Source organism: Emydura macquarii, unplaced genomic scaffold (genome assembly GCF_026122565.2).
Source record: "Emydura macquarii macquarii isolate MOO-44397 ecotype Brisbane River unplaced genomic scaffold, CSIRO-AGI_Emac_v2 contig_1230, whole genome shotgun sequence".
Classification (NCBI taxonomy): Eukaryota; Metazoa; Chordata; order Testudines; family Chelidae; genus Emydura; species Emydura macquarii.
In genome coordinates this window covers 9,771,494-9,790,533 of record NW_027131367.1, presented here as the reverse complement: position 1 = coordinate 9,790,533, position 19,040 = coordinate 9,771,494, and the positions used below count along the sequence as shown (strand labels likewise).

At 40.5% G+C, this 19,040-nt stretch overlaps 1 long non-coding RNA gene across 1 annotated transcript in view; it reads left to right on the top strand.

Moving 5' to 3' along the window:
- LOC137152861 (uncharacterized) overlaps positions 1–18,248 on the top strand; it is a 122,745-nt gene extending 104,497 nt beyond the window's left edge. The window contains exons 2-4 of the long non-coding RNA XR_010919629.1: positions 9,913–9,989; positions 10,187–10,317; positions 18,116–18,248. This is a non-coding gene — a long non-coding RNA (uncharacterized lncRNA). The remainder of the gene's footprint in view (positions 1–9,912; positions 9,990–10,186; positions 10,318–18,115) is intronic.
- Positions 18,249–19,040: the final 792 nt, after the last annotated feature.

Here is a 19,040-nt window from a genome sequence, read left to right as displayed (position 1 = left end):
CCTTACTATTGTAAATTGTGGAGGAAATGTCAATGGAGATTCATTATCACATTTTTCAGCCCCTCCGATAGCTAGAAGAGCATAGACAGCACTATCTCACTTGTTTGTTAAGAGGGGCATGCATGTTTTCCATCTGTGCCCTATAGCAGAGCTAGTTTGACAGCAAGTGCATAAGCAGATAGAGTAAATACACCTATCATGTAAGAATATCTTTGACATTGTCGTTTTCCATTTAGGCTTGCTTGATGATCCTCTGAATAATAAGTTGGAAAGTGTTTACCAAAAGTAAGACAGGTTGTTACAACAAAATGGATTATAACTTTAAAAGTATCTATTCCATCCCTGAGGGGAAAGGACTGCAAGATTGAAGGAAAATAAGTGGAAAGAGCCGTATCTATATATGCCAGTGAGAACCCTCACAAAAAGATGGTGTCATGCTCATATCTTGCATTTACAGTCTACATAGTGGTGAGCATCTTTAAACCTTGAGCTCTATGAACTCTACGTCTAAGTTTTATGGCTTGAGTCCATCTCTATTCATCACCACTTTCCAAACCTCAGTAAAAGTCTTTCTCCCTGTAGTTTATTTATTCTTGTAAAACCATTTTAAGACACAACAGGCACTGAGATGTCTGGCGTGGGGCTGGGAAGAAATAAGGGAAATAGAAGGATAGCACTTAAAGGAGCAGTGGGAAGGACAATGATGTGGTGAAACACAATAGCATTTCGCAGAGACTCATCCGAGGAGATGCTCAGCTGTGTGTCAGGTAAAGAGAATTGCATCTCAGGGAATACGTGAGAGATGGAGAATGCTTTTATGCATCCTCAAGTGAGGAGTAGCTTGCCACAGGGGCTGGTTTGCTTAAGTTTGTAAAACATTGCTACATTGCCATAACAGAGGCTTGCACTTTCCAGCTTAACCTGTCTGCAGGTATAAAACAGTCCAAGAGCTACTCCAGGAGAGTGCTGCCCTCAAGACTAGAGGAAAAATCGATGAGCGTAGGCTCTGTTGCACATGGCAGCTGCATCCTTGGTAGGTCACAGATCTTAGCTGTGGTGCAAGTGGTTCTATTCAGCAGCCAGTCTGGTTGGCCCACAGAAGCCTTGTAGTATTTTTTTTCAAACAACAATTGCGTTGCTGTGCAATGAGCAAGGAGCCCAAGCACATCATCCACACCTGTGCACTGAACCCACAGGGGTTATTCTAGCACACAGATAGAAATTTTGCACCAGGAGGAGACTCTGTGATGAAATGTATCCCAGAAAACATGTAACCTCAGAGAGACTGGAGCTTCCCAGTGTGCAGAGTAAGATTGCTCTTCACTTTGCACCTATCCAGTAATGCTGTCTGGGTACAGAGGAGAAAGTTCTGCCTCCGCCCTGCCTTCCTTGCCAGCATTAGAATGGCAGTAACCTGGAAGGAACTAGGAGGTGGTAGGATCAAGTGTTCAGGGAAATGCAGGGATGGCGGTTATGTCTGAACATTGTTCCATGGGTTGTGGGGGTAAACAAGCAGTTGTTTGATCCTTGCATGCCTTCATAGGGGTCAAATCCAACCTGGAACATAGGAACAGTTGTATTGGATCAGATCCAGGGCCCATCTAATTCAGTATCCTGTCTTTGACAGTGGTTAGCACTAGATGCTTCAGACAAAAGTGCAAGAAACTCTGCAGTAGGCAAATGTGGAATACGCTGCCTTTCCAGAAGTTCTCCATCCTAATCCTTAATAATTAGAGATTGTCTTAAATAATGAAGCATGAGGTTATGGTTCCTCCCAAAATTATATCACTGGTTATTCTATCGTTAAAAAGTAGAGGGCCTCTTATAATATATGGCAAGTTGTAATTACATCTGGTTCAAAATAAATTGGAAATACAATATATATATTTATATAATTTCTTATGTCTGGCAGCTCCTATTCACTTGTTACAGAGGGAAATGTCAGGGCAAAAGCAGCTAAGGATATCTAGGAGGGAAAGTGTTTGAATGGGGAGTAATATGTAAAGTCCAGCCGTCACAGTGACGTAGGGTAACATTTTTCAAAAGTGCCTAAGTGATTTAGACCTACATCCCACATATTTTCAACGAGACTCAGGCTCCAAGACTAAATCCTCAAAGGTATTTAGATGCCTAACTCCCATTGATTTCTTTGCACGGCTGTTCAATGAGCAAGGGACCCAACCACATCCTCCACACCTGTGCACTGAATACTTTAGCCACTGGGATTACTCTAGCACACAGAAACTCCTTGTCATGGGGAACTCTGCAATGAAATGTGCCCCAGGGGACCTCAGAGAGTCATGGAGCTTCCCGGTGTGCAGAGCAAGATTTAGGTGCCTAACTTCCATTTATTTGAATGGGAGTTAGGTGCCTAAGTACCTTGAGGATCTGTGCTTTAGGTGTCTGAGTCACTTAGTTACTTCTGAACAGTTTACCCCTAGTAACAGAAGTAGGATCAGCTTTCCCCATTTCACATGCTTTTTAGCATTTATCCTTGCACAGTTTGAGAACAGTGTTTGAGAACACAGTGTGAGTCTTGTAATCTTATCCCAACGCCTTATTAACCATAATTACTCTGAAATGTGCACCATTGCCCTTTATGTGGCTTATATACGAAAGCTATCAGAACACATTCAACTCTGTTTGCAAGGGATTTTCGTCAGGGATGAGCCTGGCACACTATATGCAAACTAGAAAAAGCAACTCCTATTCATTCCCATTGGTCTCATTCCCAATACGATGTCCTAGATTTACAGTATACAAATTATGCCACTTACTCAACACACCAGGCCCAATAAGAAATCCAGAGATTTCTAAATTGCTATATAGTGTTTATGACTCATTTAAAGATAAGTGTGCAATCTCTATCATTAATTTTAGGAGAAAAATATATGACTGTGTTAGTTGCAGTTATACTAATCTTTTCCCTTTTCACAGGCTTGCAGGAGGGGGAGGGAGGGTTCTTTCTCCTAAACTATGGTAATTCATGATTACATAGAGAGGGAGAAATTTCCTGCTTTCTTAGTTTTCCAAGACTGAGGTTTTCTTTTCAGTTTCAATCTCTTTCTGTTAATTTCAATGGTCCACCATTGTCTTTCCCTCAGTTGTAGGATACTAGGTGCTTGAAATTTGTTTCATGTAAAGAGCTGGCATGGGAGGTGCCCCTCCCTGCCTGCTTGCTTCCTCACACTGCTCTGAGATGATGATGGTTGCAAACCAGTTACAATTACAATGTTCTACAAATACATGCATACATTCATAACCATATCCTGTATACATTTCTAATTTACTATAACATTTAGAATATTACCAGCTTTCATAAAAGACCTTACTTGGCTCATATTTATACACAGTAACATTGTATACAACCAGTTGATTCTTAGGCTTATTCTTTGAGGTTCAACCCCCCTGTTCTCCCCAGGGATGTCCAGATCCTGACTGTCATAGGCAGTAACAGACAAGGCAAGAGGAAATGGAATAATGACTTAAGTGGACCTATGAGAGAGGATGACCTAATGTGGGAAGCAGGTTACAGTACTGCCAACTCCAAATGTTCAAAAATGTTGAGTCAGGCTCACCAAAAATCAGGAGAAGATGTAAAATAATAAATTTGGTGTTCTTTTTATTTATCTTCTGTGTTTTGAGCCTTTCGGGTGTACTGGGGTCGCATTTTGAAGCTTTCTCCATTGCCACAAGGGCTAGAAACTTATTTTCTTTAAAAATGAAAGCTGAAATCATCACATATCCACTTGACTCCAGGAGCTGGGGCTTTAAGGAAAATAATAATTATCATGAGACTCATGACAAAATCATGGGAGTTGGTAACACGGAGGTTATCCTACATTTGCCCTCTGCAAGGTTCTTATCACATTATGGACTGGTCATTGACAGAGATAGGACACTGGACTAGATAAACCCTGGGTCTGATCCAGTTTGGCAGTTCCTATGATACAGATGAAGATTTCTGTAATGATCACATCTAACATACCTTGGATATGAAGTAGGTACGCACATACAGTCTACCACCATGGCAATTTTTAGGTCATCAGAATATTGTTGTAATAACTGAATTGGATTAACAGAGAGAAACAAAAATATGTTAAAAATATATCAGGATAAAATCACTGGACACATTTTTGGGCACTAATGAAATAGCAGTAAATTGAAATTAAATAAGCAGACATTGTAGCAAACTGAAGTCTTTAGTTCTTCAATTGGGTAGCACAATCTGTTATCCTAAATTAAATTTCCAAAGGAGTAAGTTTTCAGATGTTACATACTTCATAGCTTACAGGGACACTATCTAATTAGCTATTTATATGCAAGGCATACTAAAGGATAATTAGAAACATGGATTATGCAAAAGCAATCAGACTGACAGAGGGCAAAGGAAGCTAACATATTAAATCAAATTTGTATATATTCTTACATAGTTTATCATGTGTCATTTGGGTTGTATTACATTAATATTTCATTTAATATGTTGTTACAGATAATACTATAATCCACTAATTTGTAAATAAAACATGTGCCCTCCTAACTATAATATCTAGAGGCCCATTTAAACCTCCAGAAAATGTTAAATTCACTTACACATGCATTCAGTCTCTTGGGAAGTACCCAGTGCATCTTTAATTGCATCCATTGCCTGTAACCAAATACAGGCTTTCAAGAAGGGGTATTGCTACCCCTCTAATATTTTATCACATTCAAAATACTTGTATTGCCAGGGCAGTGGTGAATGTAGATTCAAACATTCATGAAGTTTTTCATTCCACCAGACAAGGAGCAGAAGGAGCTGTGGGGAAGTGCTGTTTCCCTAAGCTATGGGGAGGAGGAAGAGCACACCTTCTGTATTTAGCAGAAGAGGAGAAGGCTGGAGCTGAGTTCCCCACTCCTTCCCCGGTGCCAGGAGAATACTGCTCATGTAAATATGGCTATAAACAAATCATGTATGAATTAAGGATTTGAACATGGTGAGTAAGTAGGAATGAGGCGCCTCTAGTGTATGAAATGTGCATCTACAGCAGTGGTCCCCAAACTTTTGACATGATGCCCCCCCTTACTTTGTCTGTGCCCCGCTGGGGGTGGGAGTGCAGTCATGAGTGGAACTGGGGGCCAGGACTGGGCCCAGAGCCGTGACTGGGCCAGGGACAGGTCTGGGGCCAGGAGTGAGGCCAGAAGCAGAACTGCGGCCGGGCTGCAGTCAGGGGTGGGGTCCGAGGCTGGGGGGGGGTCCAGGGGCCTAAGATGGGGGCAGGCCCACAATCAGATTGGGAGTCATGGCTAGGAGACACGGGCCAGGTCCGCACCTGGAGGCACGGCCAGGACAGAGCCCCAGCTGGGAGCGGGGCTGGAGCAGAGCAAGGGGCACAGTGGGGCTGGTTGTCACTCTCTCCCCACCCCCTGTGGGGGATGGCCCAGGTCCCACTAAGTCCTCCTGAATGTTCCTCCGGGCCTCCCTAGCAGGGTGCATCCTAGAGTTTGGTGACCTGTGATCTACAGTAAGAAGGGATACTGACAAAGCTCTTACCCCACGACTCAGAGAACACGCCTATTCTGCCTTACCTACCTACTTTTCCATTATGAAGATAGGTGCTAAATACAATTTCCTCTCAAGTAAAGATACAGGTCATTTCAGAGTCTCGTTGTGCGGCAGTTGTGTGACAAGACTGTGGGACAGTGAGACATGTGACTGGTTCTGTTCCCAGCAAGCTGAAGCATCTATGAGATTTGTTGCCTGTAATCTGAGAAGTCTCTAGTAGAATCTTCACAATACTTTGTTCTGAGTAAGATGCAGGTTGGGCAAAGAAGAAAAGTGCCAGATTCATCCCTCCAGAGAGATTCCAGCTTCTTCTTTCCACTTGGTTCTAGCTAAGAGTGGAGCTGAGCTGTGGATAGTATTTAGCTATTGGTTACATTGGAAATGCGGGCAGCTACCTGCTTTGGAGAATATCATTTCTTGGGGTGGATGAGGTGTGCTCATGTGTGCATCTGAGCATGACTTAGGTTGAAATTAAATGTGAGGGAGGGAATTCAAATAACATTCTTTCCAATGTTTCTAATGTGGAATATTTCTAATCTGCAGTGGCTCCTAGGTGTGAAATAAGATGTAATTCTAACAGGGCTCTTATCCCACGACTGGGAGAATATTTGACTAGTGAAATGTTTTATTCTTCTGCTCCTTGGAATTATCAAAAGCTGATAGGAAAGGGCCTGCTTGAATATCATTGAAGGGGACATGTGTGTTTAGGATGCAGCTGTAGGCCAGCACTTGTCCACATCCTTCAGAGTATAGCCAAGATATTCTAAAGATGTTTTGGGGGAGAATAAAGGAAAATCTGGGAATTTATCTGCAAGGATGAGGATCATCATCTATTTGTTTCATTAAATCTGAAAAAGGAACTTTGCAAACACCCAGTAAAGCCACTTTAAGTGAAGTATTTATTTGATTGTGGGAAGTGTGGATTAGATTTATTATCAATTTCAACCCATTTCTCATGGAAAACGATGATATGTTGCTTTTGAAGAACATAGCACACTTCCAGCATTTCACAAACCTTCCTTTCAACTACATCATTGTAAATTCAAAGTAACTCTGTTGAAATCTGAACTTAAACAGATGTAACTGAAAGCAGAATTTGGCCCTTACACGGTGTGTGTCTTGTACATATATTCATCAGCCTATAATGGAATGAAATTTGTCATCTTAACTGAATTTCTGCATGAGAATCAATGGATCATTAGTCTTAATTACAATACATCAATGTCATGCTAGTAAGATTTATATCTAATGAAATAATTTCTGTGATTTAATGTATTGTCGTTACCAAATTCCCCCCAATAGCTATAGATATCCAAACGTATTTTCTTTGCATTATTTTCAGATTGATTCATCCACTAGGATCCAAATTCACAGGCAACATATTGAATTTAAGAGGTGGCTGCATGTTAACAGTGCAGTGAAAATATCTTAGTCCATCCAGAATAAAACAATGGAACACCAAATGTGGCAGCTAGTTACAGATCTTCATCACTAACAGAGCTGGGACAGATCGTTTATTCATCAAAAAATGCAGTTTGGGTCAACCCAAAACTATTCATAATTTTGACACAAATAGTTTTAGCTCCCAAAATATTTTTGGGAACTTGAGGGAAAGGAGGAGGTAGTGGTGGCCTCTCTTGATAGCCTTTAGCTCCTGGGATGTCATTCTCATTCTCTCTCTGGCCCAGTGAATTGTCATTATGAATTGCCACCATGAATGGCAATGAATACTCATTTGGCCAGAGAGAGTCAGGGACAATGATTCCCTAGACTGGATGTTAGGGACTCACCCTAAGATCAGGAAAACCCAACTGTAAGTCCGTGGTCTAATGCCTAGTTAGTTATACAAAGTGGAACAGTTTCAACAGAAGAGACTGAGAGACCTTCCCCCAGAAAACCCCATTCTCCTACAATGCGGGAGCCCCAAGTTCAAATCCTTTCTCCAAATCAGGTAGGGGGAGGAGGGGAATTGAACCTGCATTTCCTACATCCCATGTGAATCCACTGGGCTAAAGGCTATAAGGAAGAATGCTGCCACCTGGAAAATTTCAAGCATATTTAGTTTAATCTGAAACAGATTTTTTTTGGTTTGATGAAATTTTTCACAATTTTTAATTTGGTTTCCCTTTTTTGTTTTTTTCAGAGCTGTTAGCTAACTGAGAAATCAGTTATCTGCCCAGCTCTAGTCACTAGTGATTTGATTCCTACAGCTCAATCCAACAAATTGCTGAGCAATCTGGCCCTGATCCAGCAAAACTCTTAAGCATGATTAACTTTCATCATATGAATAGCCCTAGTGTTGCCTAGTGGATAGAGCACTGGAGCGGGACTCAGGACACCTGGATTCTATTCCCAGCTCTGCCACTGGGTTTCCAGATGACCTTGGGCAAATCATTTCACCTAATTGTGCCTCATTTTCTCCATCTGTAAAGTGGGGACAATGCGAATTACCTCACTTGTAAAGCATGTTGAGATCTGTGGCAGAAAAGTGCTATATAAGATTTAATATTATATTACTCTTGGGTTTAGAGTTAAGCACATGTATCAGTGCTCTGCTGGATCAGGTCCAGAGTGCTCAACAGTTTGCATGATCAAGCCCTAGGAACCAAACTATCATTGTCTCCTTCCACTCCCTTTTTGCCTCATATTTCCTGCAGTTAAACTACCTCAAACAACTTCTTTTCTGAAGATGGCAGCACAAATAAAATGCAAAGACAAAGAAACAAAGTAGGTAACCACTGACATGATGATTAAGCATAAGTGATTAACTGTACAGCAAGTCATTTAAATTATCATCTCACAGATGGGCAGCAATTATTTAATTGGTTAATAACAAGCAAAATAAAACAAGATGGATAACTCACATCACATTGGGATATATTTCACTATTTTAAGAAAACATTCCCTTAGTTCTTTTAATTCTCATTTAGGGTAAAATTCTCCCTGATGTGGAAGTCTAGTACAAGGTCTATACATAACTTTAAGTGCCTCTTAATATCTATTTTGTGACCCTTGGTAAATATACCTTGTCCTGGCTGTCTGCTGTATGAGAGAGAACTTTTCAAGGCCCGAATGTGGGTTGTAGTGTGTGACAAAGACCCAAAATGAGGGATGCACAAAATATTACTCAGCATTTCATGTTTTCTGAATTAGTGTTCCAGGGTATAAAGGAGAGATGGGTCCAGCCCAACCTGTGGCATATGCAGCTCGCCTCCACAGGTAGAGAAATGAGCCAAGTCACATGACAGGCAGGCCATAGGGCTAAACCAGGCTTCTTGGGATAAAGATAAGAAGTTTGTAGAGAGCCAGCGGAAGAGAAGGGAGACTCCTGGTAGGAAGGCGTGGGAGTTGCTTCTGCATAACGAGTAGGGAGAGATTCAAAGGAGTCCAGTAGGGGCTGAGAAGAGAAGATAGATCGTCACAAAAGAGCGGCTGGGCCCAGCTGAAGTCTTGGGTAGATTCTGGATACCAGGAAGAGGTGGACTTTTTCTTAATGACTTAGCTGGTAGGTCAAATCACTGCAGCAAATTACCCCAGCAACCAAACCAAACTGGGACATTGGGAGAGCCAACATAAGTGAGGAGAAATCAAGGCAGCAGCTAGCCGCATAGACAGTGCTGCTACTCTGTGAGATTCCTTCCTTTAGCATAAATGACTCTTGTGTCTAACTCATCTTTCTGATCTAAAGAATTTTCTATATAAAAGTGAGGCTGAATTTATGTGGAACTTGAGTAACCTTGGGATCAAGTTGAGTGAGGTCCCTCAAAATGAGGCTTTCCCTCTGCATGGGGATGAACCATAAACCTCAAACCTTTAAATCATACCAGCCCTACAGGAAGGGAGTGTTTATAGGGTAGGAAATTCCCTGCTGGAAAGATGGGATTTTAAAGGTACAGCAGTCTGATTAATAGTCAGCTTCTAGTAGGGACCCCCAACCCTACAACCACTTCTGTGCATGCTTAACTTTACTACCGTGAGTGGTTAAAAGAAAACATTAGTGCTGGTATCGTGTTAACAAACTGGATTCTAGAAGCAGCTTTTAAGAATTAACAATCCCCCCAGAGCTAGGAAATGGAGAGGCATATGTTTTATTGTAAAAGTTACCAACATTTTCCAACCCTTTCCACACAAGCCTCCTAAAAAGGTTGTCACTAGTACCAATACTAGGATCAGTTGGCTCATCCATTTCTAATTTTAAAATGCACTTGAGGTGGTTGAAGGTGGCAAAAGAATTTTCTCTGAATATTCATTTAAGTAACTCAACCATCAGGGAATGGAAGCAACATTGTGTCATTCATGTAAATAACCAACATGGCATGGAATTTGAATGGTGACCATTCACAACAAGCTCTTTGTTTCTTTAACAGGCCAACAATTACACTGAAGAAGTGCAAGATATCCATCCCTCTGACCCCTACCCGAGGCTGTTGATCCACAAGGCCAGGTATGACCCTGAGTAAATCAATGGTGACTACGGGGCTCTTGAAATGGAGGGTGAAGGAGTCGGGCACAGGTTGTGGTCTCATCCATCCTCCTGGTTGAGGATAAGGGCCCAGGAAGGGACAAGCAAACCCTGGAGATGAATGCATGGCTGTACAGAGGGAGGGCTTCAACTTCCTTGACTATGGGATGCTGTTCCAGGAAGAAGGTCTGCTGGGAAGAGATGGGATCCACTTGACCATGAAGGGGAAGAACATCTTTGGCCAACTTGCCAACCTAATGAGGGAGACATTAAATTAGGTTCAAAGGGGACAGGTGATAAAATCCCACAGGTAAGCCTAAAAATTGTGATCTTAACAAGGGCTAGATGTTGGGAAGCGGGAGAGTGTGCTTGTAAAAGATGGGAAAGCTTGCAAGCACTTTGGAGGACTGGATTAGAATTCAAAATGATATAGACACATTGGAGAATTTGGGCTAAATTCAACAAGATGAAATTCAGTAAAGAGAATCGCAAAGTATTTCATAGAGGAAGGAAAAACCAAATGCACGACTACAAAATGGGGAATAACTGACTAGGTGGAAGTACTGCAGAAACGAGTTTGGGGATTGTAGTGGATCACAAATTGAATATGAGACAACAATGTGACGCAGTTGCAAAAAATGCTAATATCATTCTGGGGTATATTAACAGGAGTGTTGTATGTAAAAAACCGGTGGGAATTGTCCCACTCTACACAAGTACTGGTGAGGCCTCCTCTGGAGTATTGTATCCCGTTTTGGGTGCCACGCTTTAGGAAAGATGTGGACTAGTTGGAGAGAATGCAGAGGAGAACAACGAAAATGACAAAAGTTTTGAAAAACTGAGTGGGTTTAATCTTAAGAAAAGAAGACTGAGTTGGGACCTGATAAATCCTCAGATATGTTAAGGTCATTATAAAAAGGACTGTGATCAGTTGTTCTCCCTGTCCATTGAAGGTACAATAAGAAGTAATGGGTTTAATCTTCTGTAAGGGAGATTTAGGTTTATATTAAGAAAAACTCTCTCGCTACGAGCGTAGTTAAGTACTGTATTAGGTTGCCTATGAAGGTTGTGGAGTCCCCATAATTGGAGGTATTTAAGAACAGGTTAGCCAAGCACATGTGAGGAATTGTCTAAGTTTACTTTGTCTTGCCTCAGTTCAAGGGCTGGACTCGATAACTTCTTGAAGTCCCTATATTTCTATTATTCTATATTGTTCATGTGTAGAATTCACTTTTTATGCCCAATAAATTAATTACGACCTTATTATTCGAGGAAAAACCCAAGGAGTGCTGGAGTTTCTGTTCAGCAAGGGAAAAATCACAGCAGACATTTTGAAAGAATTCTGTTGTTTTATTGCATTGAAATATATAATGGCTTGTTGGAAAGATTTCTTGTTTTTTGAGTATTAAAATTGACTTCGCTCCATAAATTCAATTGAACTTGGCAAAAATATAGTAAAGAGCAACAGAAATAAAAATGTATTAGGCAAGTGAAATTATTTTATGCCTTTTCTACTCAGACAATCTCATTTAAGTAAGAAGACACTTGCTACACAGCCACCTAACTTAGTTTTCTGAAATTGTTTACAAATAATATATCACGTCAGAGTTCTTTGTTTTCTGTACTTTGTTACTCTGTACTTAGAGCTTAATTTAATATTTGAACTCATTTAATCTACGAACAGAAATATTCTCTATCATTCTTGCATTGTAGTTTGTTCTCAGTCCTCCATTAGCCTTCTGTGCTGCCCAAGATTTGCCTTTGCATCTCTCATAGCTATCCGTAAAGTTTGTTCAACTGTTAACCCTCACGTCCTTCCAACATTCACAAACAAAAATCTTGACATGCCAAAAATAACTGGAAATAGAGTATTAAAAAATAAAACCCAAATCAACATGGAAATCATCGCTTCCATGACAACCATGGTAAAAAGCCAACCTTTCTAACAAAAGAAATGCTTTTCCCTAAGAATTGACCCAAATTGAGATGCAATCGAAATAATGGTGAAAAATAAACACATGCTCATCTGGTAAATAACTTACCCCAAAGGCAACAGATACATTAGCAATGAAGTGCTTAAAATAATTTGTTCCCCCCACCCCCATGGTTAAAAGTTGGATCAAAGAGCAGATTTTCAAAGGTAATTAGCAGCCAGGTTTGTAAAGATATTTAGTCATTTAATTTCCACTGATTTCAATAACATGCCTAAATATATTTGAAATCCTGTCTTGAATCCCTGAAGAATGAGGGTTTATACCCCTTACAAAACACAGAGGGAGGTTGTGGTGTTCATTGGTTTGTTTAGTATTTACAATTATAACTCTGGATTTTCTTGTTATCCAGTTAAATGTTTAATCCTTCTATAAATCATGCTGAGCTTTTGGACTCCATGATAAATCACGCCAATGAATCCCACAGGCTTAACTGTGCATTGTGTGGGAAAATATTTGCTTTATCAGTTTTGAATTTGTCACCCTTTGGTTTAATTGAGGAGGGAGGATGGTCCAGTGGTTAGGGCATTAGCATGGAGTTGGGAGACCTGAGGTTTAGTTCCCTGTTCCACTACAGTCTGCTTGTGTGACCTTGGGCAAACTGCTTAGTCTCTGTACCTCAGTTCTTGACCTGTATAGTGGAGGTAATAGCACTTCCCTCGCTCACAGGGGTGTTCTGGGGATAAGATTGTGTTATGCTCAGATACTGTGGTGATGGGGGGGCATATAAGTACCCTAGAAAGATAGATTGTCCTCTTGTTCTTGAATTAATAGACAAGACAGACAAAGGGCAGGAGGAAAAGGGGAGGGAAAGGATAGCAAAATGACTTGCCTAAGGTCACACAGCATGTCAGTGGCAGTGCTGGGAATAGAACCCAGGATTCCTAACTTCCAGGCCAGTGTCCTATCCTTTAGGGACATGCTGCCTCTCATCCAGAGTGCAATAGGTGCTAATGATTACGACACATTCATTGGTACGCAGTAAACGGTGCAATATTTTGTAAAACTGTCATAATTTATGGCTGATTTTTATGGTTGTGTTGGCAATTAACAGGGCAGCAGTAAAAGCAACATGCCAATGTATATAATGCAGATGGATATACAGACAGCTGATTATTAATAACCAAAATGTAGCATGCCAAAGGAAAATAATAAAAACAGGGAGGTATTCAGAGGCAAGTGAACACTCTGGCTTACTTTAGTCATTTTACTTGAGTCTCCCTAAAGGTGATCTTCATATGAGTGCTAAAACACTAGTGCAAGTTGATATTCCCAAGTATCATTTTTACCTAGATAGAACCTTTTTTGCACTGTAGTGACATGGAAAAAGTTCTAGCAGCATGAGTGAGAGGAAAATCAAGCCCTGGAGATGCATACTGCTGCAGGTGTTTAATCTCTTCTACCTTCACTAGAAGCCAAGGTTGCTAAATAACCTGTACATCTTCTCCATCTGTTCCTCCTTTTCATTTCTGACAGTGCTGCTGAGAGCAAAGTTGAAGCAAGCAAATGGATCCTGAATGCATTGCTTTCTGCACGTTGCGCTGCACTCTAATGCAGCCAAAACCTCAGTAAACTGTCATTTCATTAATTCTTTTCTAAACACACTTTGCAAATAATTCCAGGCAATGTTTTCCCCACCAAAATTGTTCAAAGGTTGCCGTGAAATGCGTGGCAAGCATAGCTGGATCTGATTACATTGAACAGCCCTCAAAATAACACTTGAAGACATGCCAGCATCTCAGTAGGTTATATCAGTGTGGGGGCTATTCAGTTCTGTATTTCATTGACAGATGGTCTGGACACTGGTAATGAGTTGTTACTAATCAGCAAACTGATATTTCCTGAATTAAAAATTATAGGGAAAATCCGTCCAGGCTCATCCTAAATTATAAAGGGCATGAAAGACAGTTATGCTAGCAGCATTCTCTTTATTCTCATAATGTCACATTATGTCAAATTACATGGGGAATTGAGAGTTGGCAGTTAATCCTAGTGGTTAGATCAGAGACTGGGGATGAAGATACCTGGTTTCGATTCCTAGCTCTGCCACAGTGTTCCTGGTGATCTTGGCCAACTCACTTAACCATTGTGCCTCATTTTCCTCATCTGTAAAATAGGGATGGGGGTACCACTTTTGTATAGCGCTTTGAGATCTTCCATTGAAAACTAAAGTATGTAAAAGCAAAATATTATTATTCCTGGAGAATAACATAGAGAAAAACTTCTGTTTGGTAAAACAGTAATGAGAGAGAATTATGTGGTAGAGAAGTTGCAGTTTCTTCATGCTGAGCTATTCATATCCAGGGCTATCTGTCCCATCAAATGCCTGAGAAAACTGACATTGTGCAGTTTTGTATTGACTATGTGGATGATTTCATATCAGATTTTCTCAGTTTGCAAGTCATAAGAAGGTTGTTTGAGAACTGCTGGCACAGACATTTGAAATCAGACTGAGTCCTCCATTCTGCATATTGACTCTATCTTTGTTGGGTGTAGGGCTAGGATGGGGGCCAGAAGGAGGCCCTTAGTTAGGACTGGGGCTGTTTCTTGGCTTCAGCTGGGATTAGGTGGGATGCTGATTACAAACTGTGGGCTAGGATTAGGGTGAGGTTGGATGGTGGACGTAGGGAGGTTAGGTTTGTGATGTCAGGGAGGTCTGGTTAGAATTGGGATCGAGGACTAGAGTTAGGGTTGGGGCTGGTTGGTAGTCTCAAGCGTGGATTAGGTTTGGGGTGTCAGGAGGTGGTCCTAAGCAAGAGTCAGATTTGGGATCTGTTGGTGTCCCTAGGATTGGGGGGTCACACAGGTTAAGGTTACATTTGGCACTAGCTTCAGTCCACTGCAATAAGACTCCATATAGAGACAGGTTTACCCAAGTGCAGCACATTGCATGTTTGTGGCCTATATGTGTGTTGCTCTTGTCAATAACTCCTAACAGCTAAGTTTTAAGAAATCTAGCTTTTAGTTGATTAATCAACCAAATCTGCAGCCCGTCTCTCTTCTTCATTATTTTTTCCTCCCCTGACATGTTGAGAGTTTGAAATACTAGATGTTCTATGGAATTGCTACCCCCCCCCCCCCCCATTTTTCTATATCTATATTTGCCCTTTCAGGTTGCCTTTGTCTCTGAACCTCTTCAGCTCTAGTTTGTTGATATGCATCTTCTAAAGGTCGCATAGAAGTGTTTGAAACAGACAGTACCTCAAAGGAGACTTCTGAATCTTCTCTACCCTTCTCTAAGCTTGTATCTCTGCTTACTGTACAACTGAGTACCTTACATCCTTTCTCTGCATGCACCTTCTTTTCCTTGGCATTCATAATATCAAGCAGCCTGTTTCCCATTTAGCTGGATCGCTTATGATATGACTCAGGCTTTTGCCTTGAGAGGAACATCCTGTAATAAAGTTCACTGCAACATGAGGTCACTGAAACTGGTACAAAAAGCCAGGACAGTTTTATAACCATTGATAATATATTAAGAGCTATGGAAGTTGAAACTGTAAGGGCAATCAAATCTCATGCCTCAAGAGATAACAAGACTGCTGTGGGAGAGAGGGTGGGTGTTTTCCACCCATTTGCAGTATTGTGTAGGTGCAGTGTGAGTGGGTGTTTTTTGCCTTTCTCTGCAACATCAAGAGCTAGTTACTGCCAGAGTCAAGGTACCAGTGACTTAATCAGAAGTGGCTAAAACTGTTATGAAGTATCTTCAGGCAAATAACTTTATTCCAGAATCACAAGGGAAATATTGCAAGGTTATATAAGATTTGTACTTTCAATGTACAATGCAACATCCCAGATAGGAACATTATATAATATGGGCTTGATTCACTGCTTGAAAGGTACAATGAATGAAAACATATGCAAAAGGAATTTGCTTTTAGCAAGCTACGTTTCTCAGCCTTGTAGCTCATATAGAAAACAGCTTCTTTGTGCTGGATCAAATTCATTGATATTCAGAACATTAATTATTAATAAAGTCCATATTTTATGGGTGTCATTAGACAATAGAAAAGGAAATCAGGCAGGATTGAACTGGAAATGACAACGCACATTTATTACTCAGTTGTAATCATCACTGAATAGAACAGAAGTTTCTGAATCTGAAGAACCCAAAAGCAGGTAACAATGCTGGGATTAGGGTTTCATAGTTCAGTGATGTGATTTTTTTTTTTTCCAGAATAAAGATAAAAATCAGTTCACAGCTAGAACTGTGCAAGCAACAGAGGCACCTTGGTTTGATGATGCTGAAGCACTTTTAATTGTATTCTTCACTGTTTCTTTTAATCTCTGCTGCACTGTCAATCAACAGAGCCGTGAAAAAATTATTAGTTATAACAGCAACATAAACACCAATAAGAAAGATTTCTGGTATGCAAATAGGCAATACAATCATATATTGAAAATATAGTGAGCTTGATTCCCCACTTCCTTGCCACATGTGTAGTAGTTCTATCTGTGCAAAGCTTGGTGCAAAAGACTCCCTGCTCAGAATGATGAGTCTCTCTGTGGGCTGTAGAAGGCATGATCGAGCCATGGAGAGGTACAAGTGCCTGCATTCTGCAGCTGTTTGAGCGATGGAAGCAATATCTGCTTTCCCAAGGTAATCACATTTAGGATAAGATTGTAACTCACCCGGAGTCCTGTTCAGGAGAGAAAAGGGGCTGTGATGGGATGTACAAATCCTACACTGGGCAGCAAGGGGTTAAGGGATTATTTTGGGCCCAGCTAGCCCCGCCCTGTTACACCTGCAGCAAATTCCCTGCCTGGTGAAGCATTTAAAAGAGAGAGAAACAGCTCATTTGAGCAGCAGAGCTGGAAGAGAGCAGCCCTGCAGCACACACAGTGCTACCATATTGTGGATAGCAGTGCTGAGGGGACAGCAGTATGTGCAAGACCACTATTCACCCTCCTGTGTACATGGGCAGGTAGTGGACAAGTAAGATCAGGAATTAGGCAAACCCTTAGATCCACCCCCTTTTTTCCTGTGCCTCTTCCCTCCTCCCCCATGCCGTGAACTGTCCACCCCAGCTGAGTTGGCATGGAAGGGTAGTAATCAGCATCAGGGCTGGTGCAGTTTACTTTCTTGACCTCACAGAGCAAGTGGAAAAGGGCAGGCAAGAACAGATTGTGGCTCTGAACCAACAACTGGTTCCTGCACAGCTATGCGCTACCCCTTATTCGGGACCTGTGGCAAAGCCACAACTGAGCCACTACTAGTTTTGTCACTGCTGAGCCTCTGTGCAGTTTAAATAAGTGGTGGAATTTTTTTTCTCTTACAAAATTATGTATTTATTCTTGGTTCTATGGAGGTAGGACTGAAATACTGGGCTAGGCTGGAAGATCAAATGCTACCTGACCTACCTTCAGCCTCCTAAAAACCCAAATGTAGAGGTCTACAAAGTTTATCTGCACAATGTGGAGTTAGGTCCATCGCCAGTGTTGAGATGATATTTTGATCCTCAGTATCTACAGGTGCTATGTTGTTACACTCCCTACAGTAAATACAGCACTTAATGATGGTACATGACTGAGCATAGAACAAGATAATCCAGTGTGCAATTCACAAGTCTGCTTCTTTACTCCTGGGTTAATGAGTTAATAGGCTAGCATCTCTTCTAAAGCCGGATTCATTATCATTCTAATTACTAATATGTATAAGATTGATTTGCATATTAAAGGAAGTAACACTCTCATCTGAGAAGTGCTAGCACTACTGTACTTGCTTAGGAAAAAAATAAAAGCTTGTTCTCGGAAGCAAATATATGTTCCCCAAGAATTAGTGTTTTGTTCTAACTTTTTAAAAATGTTTTTAGAGTATCAAATAGCTGATTGTGTATTTTTGTAATCGGAATAGATCTCATTTTAAATCAAAGGTATTTTCAGCATTTCTTTAGATCCAGCAAGTTGTTCTGATGATGCAAATATTTTGAGCTGATATGTCAAAACAGCGACTCCCAACCTGTGGTCCGCGGACCCCGGGTGGTCCGTGAGGCTAGTACAGGGGGTCTGCAGAAAAGAAAAATAATAATAATATCCTCATGAAGGAAATGTCCAATTTCAAATAAAAAATAATTTCACATAGTTTCTAAAAACCTACTACTGTAATTTATTTTACAGCTAGAAGAATGTGGTGGCCCGTGAAATTTTTGGAGGTTGAAAAGTGGTCCGTACGCTCAAAAAGGTTGGGAACCGTGGTGTCAAAACAAACCAAAAAGAAGACATTCATTTTTATATTTCTTAGATGGCAGACATACAGGGGTTGAAATTTTGTCCTCTTGTATGTCAGTAAAGCATCAAGCACATTTTGATACTTCATAAACAATAAATAGTAAGAGTGTTTATAGAATACGTATTACAGTAATAATCCTTCACATTCATTTGCTTTACATGATCAAAGTGTTTTACAAACATTAATATTTAGAATAAATTTGAATCAGTAAAGTTAGAGCAAGGCAAGTTTATAAAATAGTCTACAGTGGAATATCAGAGTAGCAGAATGACAATATAACCTATACTGGAGATTTCATTGTTAGAATAACTCCTGCAAAATGTGGATATTAACAGGATTCAACAACGTTCTCAGTTTCAATGGTAAATAATTAAAATCTGACACAGCAAATAACAGTTTTATAACCATAGGCATTAAGTTTGAGCACAAAGAGAATGTTTTAACATATGTTGAAACAAGTCATATTTGTAATTCTAACATTTTAGTTAATATTTTAAACCAAATATATTGCAGAAATACTTCTAATCCAAGTGCAAGTAATTGTGAGTTGAGAGGAAGGGACTGCAGACTCAGGTGTTGAAAGACTTGCTGTTCAGGAAAGCATGTTCTTTACATTTTTAACTCTTCAAGAGTCACCCTGCTGATACTCAGAGAAGTTGATGAAATTGAGTGAAATTGATGAACATTGAGTGAACACTGATGAACACTGAGTGTAAATTTGATCAATTAAGAGTGTCTCCAAAGAAAACAGAGCTCACAAATATGCATGCTTGTAAAGTGTGTTTTTCTGGTAACATGGATACAGATCTCACC